Source organism: Lactuca serriola, chromosome 7, assembly GCF_051521515.1.
Source record: "Lactuca serriola cultivar US96UC23 chromosome 7, Lser_US96UC23_V15, whole genome shotgun sequence".
In the NCBI taxonomy this organism is placed as follows: domain Eukaryota; kingdom Viridiplantae; phylum Streptophyta; class Magnoliopsida; order Asterales; family Asteraceae; genus Lactuca; species Lactuca serriola.
This window is the reverse complement of record NC_136414.1, coordinates 51,654,396-51,673,460: the sequence shown is the minus strand read 5'-3', so window position 1 is coordinate 51,673,460 and position 19,065 is coordinate 51,654,396.

Genomic DNA, 19,065 nt, shown 5'->3' with positions numbered 1-19,065 from the left:
CCAAATGTTGTTTGCTTTTCGCTATGTGGGCTTTGAGTGATGGGAGTTAGCTGTTAGGTGAATACGTTAAGGTCACATGTGATCAGGGTTGAATAATCTCAGAGTGTTGGATTTGACCCTATTGCGTAGCTCTTGTTTGAGTCCTAACTGTTGTAGGGATGAGTCCCTTACTCGAAGGATTATCCAAGCCTCGTCACATGTGATTGTATTCAGGTAATAGCTAATTGGCATCACCAAGAGACCTTCAGCAGCTGAGGACTAGGTTGGGTGGAGTCAGAGGTTTCCTAGGGTAAGCCTAGGATAAGAGTAGCAGAGATCAGCGGTAGTGAAAGGGACCTGGTGGAGTCAAGGCAGTCCTTGGAGAAGGTACGGATAGATATGGAAGGTAGTATGGGCCCGTACTACTGAAAGCAGAGGATCCGTACCCGAATCGAGGAAAGCCAAGATAAGACCAGGGAACTTGTAGTAGGTGTGATCCCTCCAGAAGTATCAGTATCGCTAACAATTGTTATTTCTTTTGTATTTCAGAATGGTGGTACTACGCTCGAGGCCATCAGTTGGCAGTACAGGAGAGGGATCGGGTTCGGAATCAGTTTCCGAGCCAGTAGATGAGGGGCTACGCGAGTTCATTGCGTCAGAGATCACCAGAGGCATCCTTGAGTCGACCCCCATTATCTTCAGGTCGATCAAGGAAGGGATATTGGAATTGATGGAGGATCGCCTCCCGGCATTCAGGAGCGACATGGCATCTGGCAAGTCGGGATCTTGCACGCTGTCCTTCAAGGACTTTCGAGGCAGTGGTGCGCCGGATTTTCACGGGGCGAAGGACCCCATAGCTGCCAGACGATGGATTGCAGACATTGAGTTTGCACAGATGATTAGCTTCTGCCCTGGGGGGTCGAATGTGAGGTTCACAGCAGGGTGTTTACGAGATCGAGCTAGGGATTGGTGGGAGTCCGTGGGAGACTCGTTGGGAGCCTCGGCTGTCGAGGCTATGACTTTGTCGGACTTCGCGACCAAGTTCAGGGCAGAGTTCGCGCCGGCTGTCGAGCTTCAGCAGCTGGCCAGGGAGTTCTTGGATATGAGGCAGACGATGGAGACTGTGGCGGAGATCACCGCCAAGTTCCGAGAGAGGGCGTTGCTAGTGCCCCAATACACGAGTGATGAGGATATGAGGAGGAACCACTACCATGATATGCTCCGAGCTGATATTCGGGAGCATGTTAGTTTTCCAGCTTGCCCCACTTTGGACTCTATGATTGCCAGGGCAAGGGAGAGGGAGATGGATCTGGAGCACATCCGGAAGAGGAAAGCGGAGGAGGGGCATGTTACGGGGGCTTCGAGAAAGAAGCCCAAGGGATTAGATGCGGGGCCGAAAGGCCAACAGGGGCGGGGCCGCTGTAAGAAATGCGGCAGGGCGCACGAGGGAGCGTGCAAGATGGGATCGTCAGGCTGCTATAAGTGCGGCAAGTCAGGGCACTTCAGCCGAGATTGTACCGCCCCTGCACCAGTGATGCAGACGTCTGAGTTTCTGTATTTCCACTGCAACCAGAGGGGCCACAAGAAGGCCAATTGCCCCCAGTTGACAGCATCATCGCCGGTTAAGGCGCCAACTCCAGCGACCCTGCGGATTACAGATGGCCAACAGGGCAAGGCAGAGGCTCCAGTGGTGAGGAGTTGGGCGTTTCAGCTGACGGCAGAGGAGGCATGCGCGGCACCCGATGTGGTGACGGGTATGATTCTTTCCCTCTATTTTTTGTGATGTTATGATATTGATATGTGCTTTGTGTATATGCATTAGGATCATTCCATGTGAATGGTATTCCTATCCAGGTGTTGTTTGACTCGGGGGCCACCCGGTCATTTGTTTCCCTTGCGCTTAGCAAGAGGTTTACTGAGTCTTCAGGCATGTTGGATTGCCCTTTAGAGGTAGAGATTGCCGATGATCAATCGGTGCGAGCGTCAGCAGTGTTCAGGGATTGTGTTCTGAGGTTATTTGAGGAGCGCTATTTGGTGGATTTGGTTCCTATCCCGTTGCGGGGGAACAAGGTGATTATAGGCATGGATTGGTTGAGCCCTAATGGGGCGGTGAGAGATTGCACACAGCAGCTAGTGCGGATCAGGACCCCGAGTGGGGGAGAGTTGGTGATTCACGGCGAGAGGCCATAGTGTGGACCTGCAGTATGTTCAGCAGTGAGAGCTAGGCACTACCTTCAGCAGGGTTGCGCGGCATATGTCGCGTAAGTTATGGATACCCGGGAGACGGGTAAAACGACGGTGAGCGAGGTTCCAGTGGTGCGAGACTACGCTGATGTGTTCCCGGAGGAGCTTCCTGGAATACCTCTGGAGCGTCAGGTGGAGTTCAACATCGACCTAGTTCCTGGTGCGGCTCCAATAGCCAAGGCACCCTATCGGTTGGCTCCTCCCGAGATGAAGGAGTTGTCTACGCAGCTGTAGGAGCTGCTAGACAAGGGATTTATTCGACCGAGCAGTTCACCCTGGGGAGCCCCGATCCTGTTTGTGAAGAAGAAGGACGGTTCGCATCGGATGTGTATAGATTACCGGGAGCTGAATAAGGTAACGGTGAAGAACCGTTACCCACTCCCGAGGATTGATGATCTCTTTGATCAGCTGCAGGGAGCATCTTGGTTCTCCAAGATCGATTTGCATTCAGGTTATCATCAGATGAGGGGCAGAGAAGAGGATGTACAGAAGACCGTGTTTCGGACGCTCTATGGCCATTATGAGTTCGTGGTGATGCCGTTCGGGCTCTCTAATGCTCCTGCCGCGTTCATGGACCTCATGAACCGCGTGTGTAGACCGATGTTGGATCGTTCTGTGATAGTTTTCATTGATGACATCTTGGTTTATTCCAAGACGCAGGAGGAGCATGAGGAGCATCTGAGAGAAGTTTTGGAGACCCTGAGGAGGGAGAGCTTGTACGCCAAGTTCTCCAAATGTGAGTTTTGGTTGCGCGAGGTGCAGTTTCTTGGGCACTTCGTCAACCAGAACGGGATTTCAGTAGAGCCGGCCAAGGTGGAGGTCGTGATGAGGTGGTAGGTTCCGAAGTCTCCATCCGAGATTCGGAGTTTCCTAGGATTGGCAGGCTACTATCAGAGATTCATTCGGGATTTCTCCAAGATAGTTGTACCCCTGACACAGTTGAGTAGGAAAGTCGTGGTCTTTCGATGGGGGCCTGAGCAGCAGGCAGCGTTCGAGATTCTAAGGCAGAGATTGTGTGAGGCGCCAATCTTAGCCCTGCCCGAGGGCGTAGAGGATTTTGTGGTATACTGTGATGTGTCGATCTTAGGTTTGGGCGCAGTATTGATGCAGAGGGGCATGTCATTGCTTATGCTTCGAGGCAGCTGAAGCCACACGAGGCGAACTACCCGACGCATGATTTGGACTTGGGGGCAGTGGTTTTCGCCCTCAAGATTTGGCGGCATTACCTCTATGGGGTTCGATGTACCATTTACACGGACCACAAGAGTTTGAGGTACCTCATGGATCAGCCGAATCTGAACATGAGGCAGCGTCGGTGGTTGGACGTGGTGAAGGATTATGATTGCGAGATCCTTTACCACCCGGGGAAGGCCAATGTGGTGGCCGATGCGCTTAGCCGCAAGGCGGCGCCGATCAGGAATATTTGCATGAGGATGACTGTGGTGACTCCCCTATTGGAGCAGATTCGGGAGGCTCAACAGGAGGCTATAAAGGAGGAACATCAGAAGAGTGAGCGAATAGTGGGTCAAGTCACCTCCTTCGATTATGATAGTCGGGGGTTATTGACACTACACCGTAGGGTGTGGGTGCCGTATCATGGAGGCGTGCGCCGGATCTTGATGGAGGAGGCGCACAAATCCCGATTCTCTATTCATCCAGGGGCGACGAAGATGTATAGGGATCTTCGTCTAGACTATTGGTGGCCCTGCATGAAGCGGGATGTGGTGTGGTACGTCGAGCGGTGTTTGACCTGCATGAAGGTCAAGGCCGAGCATCAGAGACCGCACGGCAAGATGCAGCCGTTGGACATCCCGTTGTGGAAATGGGAGGATATTAAGATGGATTTTATCACAAAGCTTCCCCGGACAGCGCGAGGAGTGGATTCGATTTGGGTCATCGTGGATCGATTGACCAAGAGCGCCCATTTTATTCCGATTCAGGAAAGTATCTCTGCCGAAAAGTTGGCTGATATCTACATCAGGTAGATAGTGGCGCGGCACGGGGTGCCAATGTCAGTGATATCAGATCGAGATGTGCAGTTCACTTCCAGGTTTTGGAAGAAGTTTCATGATGAGTTGGGCACTCGTCTGCACTTTAGCACCGCCTTTCACCCGCAGACGGATGGTCAGAGTGAGGGGACCATCCACACGTTGGAGGATATGTTGCGGGCATGCGTGCTAGACTTCGGTGGTAGCTGGGATACCTATCTTCCTTTGGCTGAGTTCTCGTACAACAACAGCTACCACGCGAGTATTGACCGTCCTCCATTCGAGATGTTGTACGGTCGGAGGTGCAGGACCCCGATATGTTGGGGTGAAGTTGGCCAGAGGGTCATGGGGAGCACCGAGGTGGTGCTCAAGACGACCGAGAGAATCCAGCAGGTTCGGAGCAGGCTTCAGACTGCGCAGAATCGGCAGAAAAGTTATGCCGACAAGCGTTGATCAGACCTGGAGTTCCAGGTCGGGGATATGGTTCTCCTGAAAGTGTCGCCTTGGAAAGGCGTCATCCGATTCAGGAAGCGGGGCAAGTTGGGCCCGAGGTACATTGGACCATTCAGGATTATAGCCCGAGTGGGCAAGGTGGCATATAGGCTGGATCTGCCAGCCGAACTCAGCCAGATCCATAGCACCTTCCATGTCTCCCAGCTGCGGAAGTGTCTCGTGGATGATTCAGCGGTGGTGCCCTTAGAGGATATACAGGTGGATGACAGCCTGAATTACATTGAGCGCCCAGTCGCAATCCTCGATCGGAAGTCGAAGGATCTAAGGAACAAGATGGTGGAGTTAGTGAAGGTGCAGTGGCAGCACTGAAAGGGGTCCGAGTGGACTTCGGAGCCGGTGGAAGAAATGATGGAGCATTACCCCGAGCTGTTTCAGGATCGAGCAGCAGACTTCGAGGACGAAGTCTAAAATAAGTGGGGGAGATTTGTAGCACCTGGTTCCTGGTACGTAAAATTTATCTTGGTGTTTTTCATTTTTAGCCTTGGACTCGGCGAGTTGTAGGTCCGACTCGCCGAGTAGAGACGGGATCCGGAACACATTTAAGTTGGCGACTCGGCGAGTCCCCGCTGTCTGATGAAACCCTAAATTTCAAGGGTTTGCACCCTATTTAAACCCTCTTATCCGCCCCCAAGCTCGCCCCCTTCACCCGCAGAGCTCTATACTTCGTTCAAGCCTTGTTCCTTGTGAGTTTGAAGCATTTTGGTGTGTTTTCTTGAAGATTTTGAGAGGAAGGAGAGTAGATCAAGAAGAAAAGGAGGAGGCCAGGCATCTTTGAGCTATCTCAGTGTTTTCCTTAAGGTATAACTCGATTTCCCTCTATTTTCATGCTTATAGCCCTTTTTAGCTCCATGGAAGTCCTTCTTGAGTTTTTCCCCAAGCTTGATTGTGCCTTATGGTTTGTAATAAGTTGTTAGCCTCTAGATCTAGGTGTGATTGAGCTCCAGGAGTTTAGATCTACTGCCTTTAGGGAGCCATATTGCATGAAAGCCTTAGATCTACTCCTTTGGTGCATTTTGAGCCCTAAAACCTTCATTGGTGAATATTTACACGTAAAGTTGGAAACTTTACGTGTTATTCATGCCCTAGAAACCCAGTTCTATGAATAGCATGAGTTGGATTCAAGCAGAATCGCATGTATAGTATTTGCATGTGGCCGACTCGGCGAGTCGTTCATCTGACTCGGCGAGTCGAGTCGCGAGTCCTCGAGTTTTCCCCCTTTTCGTGCTTACGGGGTGGAGTGGTGAGTCGTGGGATAAGACTCAGCGAGTCGGAAGCTAGACTCACTCGTGAAGTAACGCGGCGAGTCAATGCCATGACTCGGCGAGTTCAAGGCAATCTTCTTGCCTCAAGAACAACTCGGCGAGTTGTTCATACAACTCGGCGAGTCATAGCTTAGAGTGTTCTTCGGATGAAGATGAACTCGGCGAGTTGTTCATACAACTCGGCGAGTACGATGAAGGATTATTGGCCTTGGGTATAGAAGGAAAACTCGTCGAGTCAACGCCTAACTCGACGAGTCGAGACGGACTTATGGTCAGACTAAGGGACAGGGACTCGGCGAGTTGGCAAGCCAACTCGGCGAGTCGGGTCAACTGGCAGTTGACTTGGACTTTGACTCTTGGTTGATTAGGGGTAAATGGTCATTTTACCCTGGGGTCGGTTAGCAGTATTTGACTGAGTGTTTCGTGGGAATTATAGTCAGAGGATTCTCGGGGCAGCAGCATCAGCAGACAGTCAGTTCCCGCGCAGATCAGCAGCTACTTTGAGGTGAGTTACCTTCCAATAGCGGTGGGTCTACGGCCACAATGTTGGCCCACCAGTAGGAGTTGTATGATAGATGATTGTCTCTGTGATACTCATCTAAGGTTGCTACTATCTGTAACATGTTTACGTGTTAGTATGATGTGATTATGTGCTATGTTTTATGTGGTAGTAGTAGGGGTGAAATAGTCCCCAGTGTCCGGTCGTAAGGACCGAAGGGGTAGGTCGGGCACCCAGATATGCCTGGCAGTATCCGGTCGTAAGGACCGAAGGGGTAGGTCGGGCACCCAGATATGCCCGACAGTGTCCGGTCGTAAGGACCGAAGGGGATACCAGCACCCAGATATTCTAGTCAGTATCCGGTCGAGAGGACCGAAGGGGTAAGTCGGGCACCCAGATATGCCCGGCAGTATATGTTTGTTATGTGATTATTTGGTATGTGGTACAGTGGGGGAACTCACTAAGCTTCGTGCTTACAGTTTTCAGTTTTGGTTTCAGGTACCTCTTCTTCGAAGGGGAAGGAGCTGGCACGGTAGCGGTACATCACACACAGGCTTTATATTCTGCATTATAATATCACCGGGGGATTTGTACTCTGACACTTTTATGTTTTATAAAAAATGTTTTCCAGACATGCAATATCTTTTGTGAAATGATATGATCGTTGGACGTTTTATTCCTAATGTTTTGCTAAGTGCATGTTTTAAAAATGAAATTTTTGGATGTTACACCGGGCAACACCCACTGTCACCTCGGGCGGTAGTGGTCGACAATGGCTCATGGAGGCAGCCACCACCTTGTGGTAGTGGTTATCATTCTAGTCCAAATCATGTCTAAGCATCCCAAATAGCAATCCAATCACACACATATGTAAACAGCCACCTAAAACGACGACTGGTGGGGGCAGAAGGCGGCAGCCACCACCTCACGGTGGTGGTGGCGATTTTTGCCAAGAATTCATGCTCTAAACTCTACATTAACAATCCACGCCGAAACACACACACATATAAGCACACAACCACCTAATGCGGTGGTTGGTGGTGGCAGGAGGTGGCAATCACCACCTCACGGCGGTGGTGATGACCTTTCTTTGATTTCCGAACAAGATACACCCATACAACATCATAAATGCTAAAAAACAATGCATACACGCCCCTTAACACACACGTGCATCACATTACAGCAGCACACAAACACCCGATTGCGAAACACGAACACGGTCGCCCTTCACGGTGGCATGCGGCGGACATAGAGATTGGCAGCAGCTCACGGTGACCGCTCGGAGCGGCGGCAACGGCGATGGCGCGACAACAGATGGAGTGAAGAAGAGTAGAGGTGGGCGACTCCCACCGAAAACAGCAACAACAACACCGACGGACTGCTCTTTCATTTACCTACTGTCACGACGCTCCAATGGTAGCCTTCGTCTTCAACGGCGGTGTCACAACAACAGTGGAGCTCAGTGATGCAAGGAGACGACGGGAAAGATGCTAGCGGCGGCTGGATAATGGTGATACAAGGTGGCGACTGTTGCAGAGCTTCTAGGATTAGGTTTTCATCCGGGAAAATGAGATGGAAAGAAGGCACCGAGTTTAATCTCGTGCCCTCATTCAAACATATGCTTATTTTTCCAAGTTTAGTCCCTCCCCACCAGATCCTTTTCAAACTAAGCCCAATAATTACCAAACATCCCTCAACATTCCAAAATCCTTTCAATTTAAGTCCAATATTTACCAAACACCTCCTAACTTCTAAAAATATTTACAAAGTCAATCCGGAACTTACACTTTCAACTCCCAAAATCCAAATTATATCTTTTAACTCCCCGAAACCAACACCCTAGTAAATATTAAGGATTTAGGTTTACAATAAAATAATATGATTTACATTTCAGGTTCAAAAGTTTATTATTCATTTACTTATCTAATTAAATTTCAACAGAATGTTACATATTGCCTCTACCTTCCAATGGTTATATGTCTTTTTAATCATATTATTTACATATATAAATACAAGACTCAACCACTTTACAATTCACACCTAAATCCATTTTCTTTCTTCTTTTTTACATAAATGGATTCTCTAATGAGTATGTACACATCAAATATGTTACTGAAAAAATTGTTATCATCTTCATTTGAATTATCCAATAACTCAAACTTCTAGCAACAGTTTCTCGATCTGCACAAGTGCTCCTCAAAGATACTATAAGTTCAAGTATGCCTAGCACTCAGAGAACTCGTGTCAAGAGAGATCGTGAAGCTGTCAAAAGGTGTATGATCATAGATTACTTTGTTGATAATGAAATTTTTGGTAACGATCAATTATGAAGAAGATTTCAGTGAGTAGACATTTATTCAAGTGTATTGTTGAAGATATGTAAAGAAAATATTCATATTTCAAAACAACTTGGAATGCAAAGTATCATCGAAGTTTAAGTTCATTACATAAATACACATCTGGAATACGAAAACTAGCGTACAGGAACATGTCATATGTGTTGAATGATTACTTGAATATGTCGGAAAGAACTTAACATGAAAGCCTCCAGCACTTCTGCCTACAGTATTATTAAGACGATTTGAGACAATATTGCGAGCAAACCAACATTTAACTTTTCTACGATCCACATGAATCCATACATGGTTTTTCTGGAATGCTAGGTAGCATTGATTGCACATATTGAAATTGGAGGAATTTTCCAACAACATCGGTTGGGAGCGATGGATTCCCTCCATCTTTAGGAGCATTTTTTTTTGAAAGGATGGGGAAAGGAGGGGCCTACTTGATAACATAAATAATAAGAAAATGAGAAAATTATGGAAAATACCAAATTAAAGGCAAACTGGACTTTTTACGAGGATTTAATGGACTAAATTAAGCGATGTTAAAACCAAATACCAAATCCACAACCAAACTACATCAAAAGCAATGTTTGAAAAATGGAAAAAAAAATTGATTGTACCCAAAAAAACAACAATCTACATGGATCATTTTTGCAGTTTTCTTTTATTTTTATAATTGCTTTAATTAATTATTTAAGTTTTAATAATTTTGAAATTACCTTAAAAGTTTAGTGTTAAATATAGGCTCCAATGTAAGCAACTTACTTACATATTCCTTATGTTTTGGACCTTGTGTTCGGAGTCACTGTAACATGATATAAATTACAATCACCATAACATCAAAAATTACATACTTGGTTACTTCCAACACTAGACAAATTCTTTTTGGACTAGTTTTCTGAGGAAGTCTATTTCCAATCGAAGTAGGAGATTGATATGTAAATACTCGTTTAATACCAATTTGGACAACATGATTGGCAACAAACAATGTCATCATATTCTGAGGCATACTAGTAATAACACTTAAAAACATTTTGGCGTCATTGTCATCAATTATCTACATAACATCGTTTGTTTTAAGATATTTGAAAAACAAACAAATAAGACCCAGTCATAACCGTAACTTGGAAGCAACTAGGTTGACCATCCCACCAAAATTGATATAATAAGTCAAATTCTTATCATAACACTTGTAATCTAGCGTTATATACTAAATAAGAATATTGATTTTCTCCTACGACCATCCGGTACAAAAACATCCTTAAAATCTAGTTATTTGAACTGTTACTATATACTTCAATGTATAGGTCCATGTATTCTTGTATACTTGCAAGGCATGGCCTAAATGGCCTATTGTATTTGTTTATATACATTTCGTGCATTTCTTTTTTGAGGTAATGAAAATCAATACCCTTTAACATGGTATCAGAGATTTCTTTCAAACCTTCCTGATATACCTCTATTTCCCTCCTATTCTTCGATCATTTCCTTCTTTCATCCTCTTCTTTCTTCTGCTAACCCTAATGACCGGTGAATCTTCACAACCACCAACCCCTCCACCATGGATTATGGTGTGACAAACATTAAAACCTATTTCCCATTCGTCCTTAACTTAGCCACCCATAACTACGACCCATGGCAAGATCTGTTCACTGCTCATTGCATCGCTTTTGAGGTTCTTTATCACACCGACGATACCTTTGACCCACCAAAATCCACTCCCACCGATTCCAGTTGGCAAAAAGTAGATAACTTAGTAACGCTTTTGCTATTTGGCTCCATTGCTCAAAATCTCACCACCTCTATCTACTCTATTAACGCTACAACAAGGAGAATCCGGTTGAATATTGAAGCACTTTTCCAAAGAAATCAATAAGCTATTGCCATCCAACTTGTGAGTGATTTGTGTTTAATATCCATGGGGTACCTCTCTATACATGATTATTTTACCAAGGTGAAGAAACTAGCAGACCTTCTAGAGGGTAGTGGTGAGAAAGTAAAAGAAAAACATGTGGTTATCCACGCCCTTAACGGGTTATCAACCATGTTTGACAACAATGCAGGTATCATTTGATTTACTAAACCCTTACTTACTCTTGATGAAGCCAAATCCATGCTACAAATTGAAGAACAGAGGCTTCTGAATCAACGTGTACCTACCCCATCTCATACCAGTTACTCTTCTTCACCACAATTTCTTAATGTCAACCAAAATCCAAACCCCTCTTTCTCCAATAATCGAGGCGGAGGCCACCAATACCGTCAGAATCACCAAGGTAATCATCACTAGCAGAATCGCCGTCGTGGACAGCCCCCGCAGTCCTTCGGAAACCCATATTTCTTCGTCGAACTACCTCTGGGACAACAGCCTTGTGGCTGGATTTTCGTTCCTCTTCTGGTGCCAATTCAGCAGTTGTCATGGTCTCATTCTACTATGCACCAAACTTGGCATGTTTGTTCCCAGCATTAGCCAAGTTCCTCTTATACCACGCCCAAATCTAGCTCTTTTATTGGGCTTCTTGGACACCGACCACAGCAGGCCCAAACTTAACAACATGGCAATCCATAAGTACATTATCAGACCAGCAACATTGAACAACCCCCACGGGCATGGCTTGGCAGTCCATATCAGCCCACTTCACTCCCGAGCATGTTTAGCTCCATGTATTTGACCGACCCATCAAGTGGCGGATGAGTAATGGATACTGGGGACACCTACCACGTCCACGCAAACGAAGGTATACTAAAAATTGTTTCTAATAATGATAATAATCCTTGTTTTATTTTTGTTGGTAATGGTTCTACAATACCTATCAAAACCTCGGGACACACTTCATTTCCTTTGTCAAATCTATATCGTCCTTTACACTTACAAAGTGTCCTTATAACACCCAATATTATTAAAAATCTTATCTTTGTTCACCAATTTACTACTCAAAATAATTGCCCTATCGATTTTCACCTGTTTGGTTTTACTATTCTTGATTACCAGACACGCCGCCCTCTAATCCGATGTCACAACTTCGGTCCTCTTTACTCGGTTACCAAGCCCACCAGTCATGCATTCATCTCTACCACCTCCACCATGTGGCATCAATGTCTTGGTCACCTCGACAATCCAATTTTGAAGCATTTACTTTCAAGTAGTTTTATTTCTTGTAATAAGGGATCATCCCGTGTCATTTACCAAGCATGTCAACTTGGCAAACACACTAGACTCCTATTTTCTATTTCCAACTCTATTGTTTCTGCACCATTTGACATTGTTCATTCGATTTATGGACTTCCCCTATTACTAGTTGTGGTGGTTTGCAATATTACATATTATTTATAGATCATTACTCTCATTATCTTTGGGTCTATCTACTTAAAAATAAATCAAAAGTTTTTCAGAAATTTCCTCCATTTATCTAATATTTTTCAAAATCAATTTGGGTCAACTATCAAACAATTCCAATGTGACAATGGTCAGGAATACAACAATGAATACTTTCACAACCATTTTTCATCTAATGGTATTTCCTTCCAATTCTCCCGCCCACACACCTCTCAATAAAATCGAAAATTTGACCACATGATTCTCACGATAAATAACATGATGCGCACTCTCTTATTTCACTCACACCTACCACTGAATTTTTGACCAGAAGCTCTACATATGGCTTCTCATCTTCTCAATATTCTCCCATCTGTATCTATTGCTAATGACACACCCTACTTTCGCCTCTTTCGCCAACACCCAACCTATGACCACCTCCGTGTTTTTGGTTGTCTCTGCTATCCTCGCCTTCACACTTCACAAAAACTCCAACCTTGCTCTACTCCTTACATCTTTCTTGGTTATCCCACTCACCATCATGGATTCCATTGCTATGATGTTTCCACCCGCAATATCATCATATCTCGTCACCTCACTTTTGACCAGTCCATATTTCCTTACGGCTCGGTCACTCCAACCAAACCGCCCTCCTATGACTTTCTCTCTGACAAAAATATATATCCCATTACCTGTCAAATTCTCCAACCTCTTGTACCTCCACCATCCACTAACAATCAACTTCCAGCTCCTCATACTCCTGATAATACACCTATTCCAGATGAACCCTCTCATATTTTGTCTCTTCCTTCTCCTTGTCCCTCCTCTCGTATGCACACTCGCTCTTAGAGTGGCATTGTTAAACCTAAACAACGCCTAAACCTTCACTCCATTTCTGTCTCCTATGTCCCGAGGTCCCACTTACAGGCTTTGAAAAGTCCAAACTAGCAAAAATCCATGAATAAGGAATACAGTGCACTTATTACAAATGGTACTTGGGTGTTAGTTCCTAGACCCCCAAAGCGAATGTAGTGTGCTCCATGTGGTTGTTCAAACATAAGTTCAATGTAGACGGGTCTCTCTCGCGTTATAAAGTGCACCTAGTTGCTAACGAACGCAACCAGCAGCAGGTGATTGATTGTGATGAGATGTTTAACCCAATTGTTAAACTGACTACCATACGTACAGATATTAGCTTGGCTATTTCACGACATTGGCCCATCCATCAGTTAGATGTGAAGAATGCTTTTCTTCGCAACCACCTATATGCACCAACTACTAGGTTTCCGAGACCAACAACATCCAAACTATATATGTCACCTCTTGTGTTCACTTTATGGCCTCAATCAGGCCCCCCGGGCATGGTATCATCGATTTGATCAGCATGTTACTCATATGGGTTTTCAGCATAACATCACTGATTCTTCATTGTTTACCTACCACCATGGATTTGACACCACATATCTTCTCCTGTATGTTGACAACATTGTCCTTACAGGCTCTTCCACAATGCTTCTTCACTCCATGTAACGCCCGTGTTTCTGGGATTGCCATTTTTAGCAATGTAATAGTCTAGGTTAACCTTTGTAACCCCAATTTGAAATAATAAAAATGTATTATTTGTGAATTATGTGAATTATGTGATTTATGTGTTTATTTTCTTAATTATTATAATTTAATGAATTAGGAATAAACTAAGCGTCAAAATTAAAGTGTGAGATATGCCCGATATCTTTGCATAAAGTTGTAGTGGTTGAAACAAGGATTCCGGAGATATAAGGAATGCCAAAATCCGAGTTATAACGAAGAAGTTATGACCTGTCGAAGTTTCGCGACAGAACCGGCATGACGCCGAGTGACGTAAAATATGAATTTAAGATAGAGCGATATTTAGCCTTAGCGGTCTAAACGAAAGTCGTAGATTTCGTTAAACCGAGAGCGTGCATAAAAGGAACGCCCAAATCTGACTTCGTATGAGGAAGTTATGATTTTTCTAAGTTTTGACTTAGCAGTATGCAGCCCAAATACTCGATTTGAGATCGAGCGGTTTTTAGCCGAAACAATCTAAATGAGAATCGAAGATCTCGTTGTTAGTAGCGAAACGATGAAAAGTTAGGCGAGAACGGACGTCAGACGAAGAAGTTATGAATTTATAACGAAGTTTTTCTGTCCCGGCCTTCTAAAAATAAATAATAAAAATAAAAGTCAAAATTAGCCGACGGAGTCTAAATGAAAGTTGTAGAGTATGGTCTGACCTTCGCGTGGATATAAAGAACGTCGAAAACGGAGCTCGTATGCGAAAGTTACGCAATTTAGAAGTTCGACGAGTCAATTACGCCCCGCGTACTCAGTCGGATGCAACTTGTCTGACCAATACTCGAGTGCCACAGATCGACGCATGCAGTGACGTCAAAGTACGCCCCGCGTAACCAAGTACGCCCCGCATACTGAGTACGCCCTGCGTAATTTGAGATTACGCCCCGCGTAATCCCAGACCCTCAGCCTATAAATAGAACTCGAAATCAGCCATTTTCTCTTGTTCAAACTATTCCCTCTCTCTAAGTTTTGCCTCGATTTGCGTGCCAATCATATCCCGAAGCCCCGGTATCATTCCCGAGCCCCGAAGCAAGATCCGAAGCCCCGAGGATCCCGAAGAGCGTTATTCCCGAGCCGAAGCTCTGCCCGCGAGGAGTTCGGTTTTGGTGAAGATCTTCCAGATCTATCGAAGTATACTACTTCTATAAGCCGTAGTGCTGTCGGATCATCTTCTGATCAAGTGAGTGTATAGTCCCTTTTCAATACGCGATATTATGCAAGTAATTTTTAAACGTATTTAAGAATACGGGATGTGAATGTGTAGTTATTTTCTTTCCAACGCAATATTATGAAGTATTTAATATAAAATACGTGCTACATGTATATATTTTGTGGTTATATGTGTGAATGTATATTCACTCTCTTCTATCTCATAGATCTGATACATTCTCTATGAAATACGTGTTATGTGTGTATGCCTCATCTGTTATGTGGAATATGTATTGATTAAAGCATGCTATACAGGTTTTTTAAACAGTGTGTAAAAATGTATATTTTTATCTACTAATATGTTGGGTAGAACATGGGTAGATAATTGGTGTGTAATAAACAGATGAGAGGCCTCGGTGTTATTGGTGTTATTCTAGTCATTCAGCAGAGTATGGATGACGACCACGGACTATTCTAGACTGTCCTGTGGAACACTAGCAGACTCATTACCTGTAGGTGTTGTGAACGACGTGTTCACCGGTGTACTCTATCCCCCACATGGTTGCCTTTAGGACACTTATTGTTGAGGAAGCCCCTCTGCAGTAATGTCCGTCCCGATGAAAATCCTGAAATAAGTTCCTTATAATAGATGTTATTTTTAGGAACGTAAGGTGAGGATAACGGGAATGGGTAATCGGGTTTATTGTTGATTGTTGTAATCAAATATAATTATTGTGGGTTTGAAAACCCTATATGCTCACCAGGCTCCCAAGCCTGACCCACTCAGTTGATTTGTATTACAGGAAGTGGCGCAAGAGCTTAAGATGGGCGAATCATCAAGTTGTTTTGTTTACAAGTCTGTATATGTGTATATTTATTGAACGACTTGTAATGTTATCGTTTATGCTTTATGATCTATACCGGAACATGACATCCCGACTTTTGATTATGAAATGAAATCATATTTCTATATGAAATGTTTTGATAAATATCTATTTTATCATGTTTTGTTTTTGGGAACAAATTTCGCATCTCTTTTAAAATCAAATGGATTTACTCTGAAAATGTTTAAAAAGCATAAATGAAATCGGTCTTTTCTGGCCGAGATTTTGGGGATGTCACACTCCATCATCACACAACTCAACAGAGAGTTTATGATCGATCTTGGGGCCCTTAACTATTTTTTGGATATTTCTGCCACTCGTACCTTACATGGCCTCTTTCTCTCTCAAAGAAAGTATGCCTCAAAGAATTTAGCTCGCGCTCCAGTGTAATCCAACTAGGATACTTGCTGAGACCACTCATAAGTTGGATAACACGGGTCATCTTGTTGATAACCCATTTCTATATCGCAGTCTCACCGGGGCTCTACAATACTTGACTTTCACTCGCCTGGGTATTGCTTTTGTGGTTCAGTATATCTGTCTTTTCATGCACGATCCTAGGGAACCTCATCTACATGCACTGAAGTGCATTCTATGCTACATTCGGGGAACCTTAGAATATGGACTTCTGCTTCACGTGTCTCCCTCATCAGACCTTGTTGCATATTATGATGCCGACTGGGGCGGATGTCCCGTATCTCGCCGATCTACCTCAAGTTATTGTGTATTTCTAGGTGACAATCTCATTTCATGGTCATCCAAGCGGCAAGGTGTTATTTCTCGGTCGCGGCATTGCTAACGCCATAGTCGAGACATGTTGGCTTTGTAACCTTCTTCGTAAGCTTCGATATCCACCTGCTAAAGCCACGATTGTGTATTGTGACAACATCAGCTCGGTTTACATGTCAGCGAACCCGATCCAACATCAACGCACCAAACATATCAAGATTGACATCCATTTTGTGCATGATCAGGTCGCCAGAAGTCTAGTTCAAGTGCTCCACATTCCATCGTCCGCTCAATATGCGGATATTTTCACCAAAGGCCTTCCGACTCAATTATTCAACGACTTCAAAGACCAGTTTGAACGTCTGAAATACTCCTCCCAATAAAACTACAGGGGGGTGTTAGTGTATACTTCTATGTATAATAGTTGTAACGCTCGGCCCAAATGGCCTATTGAATTTGTTTATATACCCTTCTTGTATTCTCGTTTGAGACAATGAGAATCGATACCCTTTAACATGAACAACTAAAATCTATAATGTATTCGTATAATTTGTTAAAGACCACGACCCTAAACACATATATAATGAAAACCCTTAAATTACATAATTTACTTGGTCTAAAATATAATTCTGAAATAAAATCTATGTCTTTAATATAATTACTTTGTGAGTCTATGACAGAAAAACGAATTATGAAATGTAGAATTGTTTAAAGGTTTTGGGATTGTTTTATGTCACATCTCAATGGTATTCTATTAGTCAGAAATAAAATTGGTTATATTTGAAAATTTGGGTTTCAGATATCATGGTCATTTCGTTAAATAAATAAATAAAAATTTAATCAATTTGTTAATTGATATTTTTGTGATGATTCCAAGAAATGAATGTGTTATGTATAACTAGATGAATGAGTAATTGAATCTGGTTGTTTTTATTTAGGAAACCAGTTCATGTGGACAATACGTATAATTAAGCAATTGTTGGGCACAAAATTGCTATCATTATGATAAATATAGAAAGATTGTTAGCTTCTTCTTTTCCGAAATTGTTAACCACGGTACATTACTTCTAATTAATTCTCCCAACAGCCACATCCCTTTCAACCTTTCATCATTCAATTACATGTTTAAACCTTAACTTCCAATTCCATTTCAAATATTATATATATTCTACTTCATGCATGCAAAAATTTCACAAAGTTTTCAAAATAAATATGTTTTGGCACTAGCGGAGCCAAGAATATTGATATGGGGTACAAACGTTATATATATATATATATATATATATATATATATATATATATATATATATATATATATATATATATATATATATATATATATATATATATAAATAATTTTCTAGGGATGTTGTAGTACCCCTAACGCTCCATGTAGCTCCACCACTGTGTTTTGGACTTATCAAAATCTAAGTTAACGTTTAACTTATCTTTCGCTTTTTATCTTTTGATGTTCTATAAATACTTCAACTTAATTTGGATTTCAATAACCCTTTGAAATCAACGTTTTAGAAACCATGTCTTAGTTGAATCGGTCTAATGATTGGTTCTTGGTTCAACTGTCGGATAAACTCAGTTTTCAGATTTTTCATGTTTTTTTGTTCTTGCATACATATATATACATCAATCAAAATACATAAATAATATATATATATATATATATATATATATATATATATATATATATAATATCAAAACAAAATATAAATTTAGATTAATACCAATGGGCTAGATTATAATGTGGATTGACAATTATTGTGCGGACGTGTGGACAGTGTTATTCTATGAGAATTACTAAGAGAATAAGTTGTTTAGTAATGCAAATACGTTCAACATTACAAAAATATCGTCATTTTCATGCATTCTCACTAATTATTATTCATTTTTGTTTTCACACATCGTTTTTCACTCATTTTCATTCTGACAGAATACGACTCAATAAACATTCTGACAGAATGAGAATAATAATAAAAAGTCTATAATAACCTTATAGACAGCTTAATTAGTAAGAATATGTGATAATGACAATAGTTATGTAAGATTGAACATATTAATATTATCAAACAACATATTTTCTTTGTCATTCTCACATAATAACATTGTCCATACGTACGCACAATAAATGTCAAGTCACATTTGAACCTAGCTCTAATACCAATAACATCAAAAGTTTCATAAATTTACAATTTTTTTAGTAACAAAACCACACCATTTAAACTATAAAGAAAAAATATATCAAAGATCCAATACAAATGAATTTTTTGTTATTTTGAAGGTCTACAAAGTTGGCAAATATGAGCATCACAAATCAAGTCAAATGTTATATGATTATATCATATTCAATAATTCAAAGGTTCTCATAGTCACTTGCTAGATTTCTAAAAAATGGATATGCAACTGGTTATCAAACAAAATATGTGCACTATGATAAGATAATTTTAGATAGATGTGAAAAAATTCATCAAAGTTTGTTATACAAAAGTCTAATTTTCATGTGTTTTTATTTAATTTAACAGGTTCCGCCATGTTTTAACGATTCAATT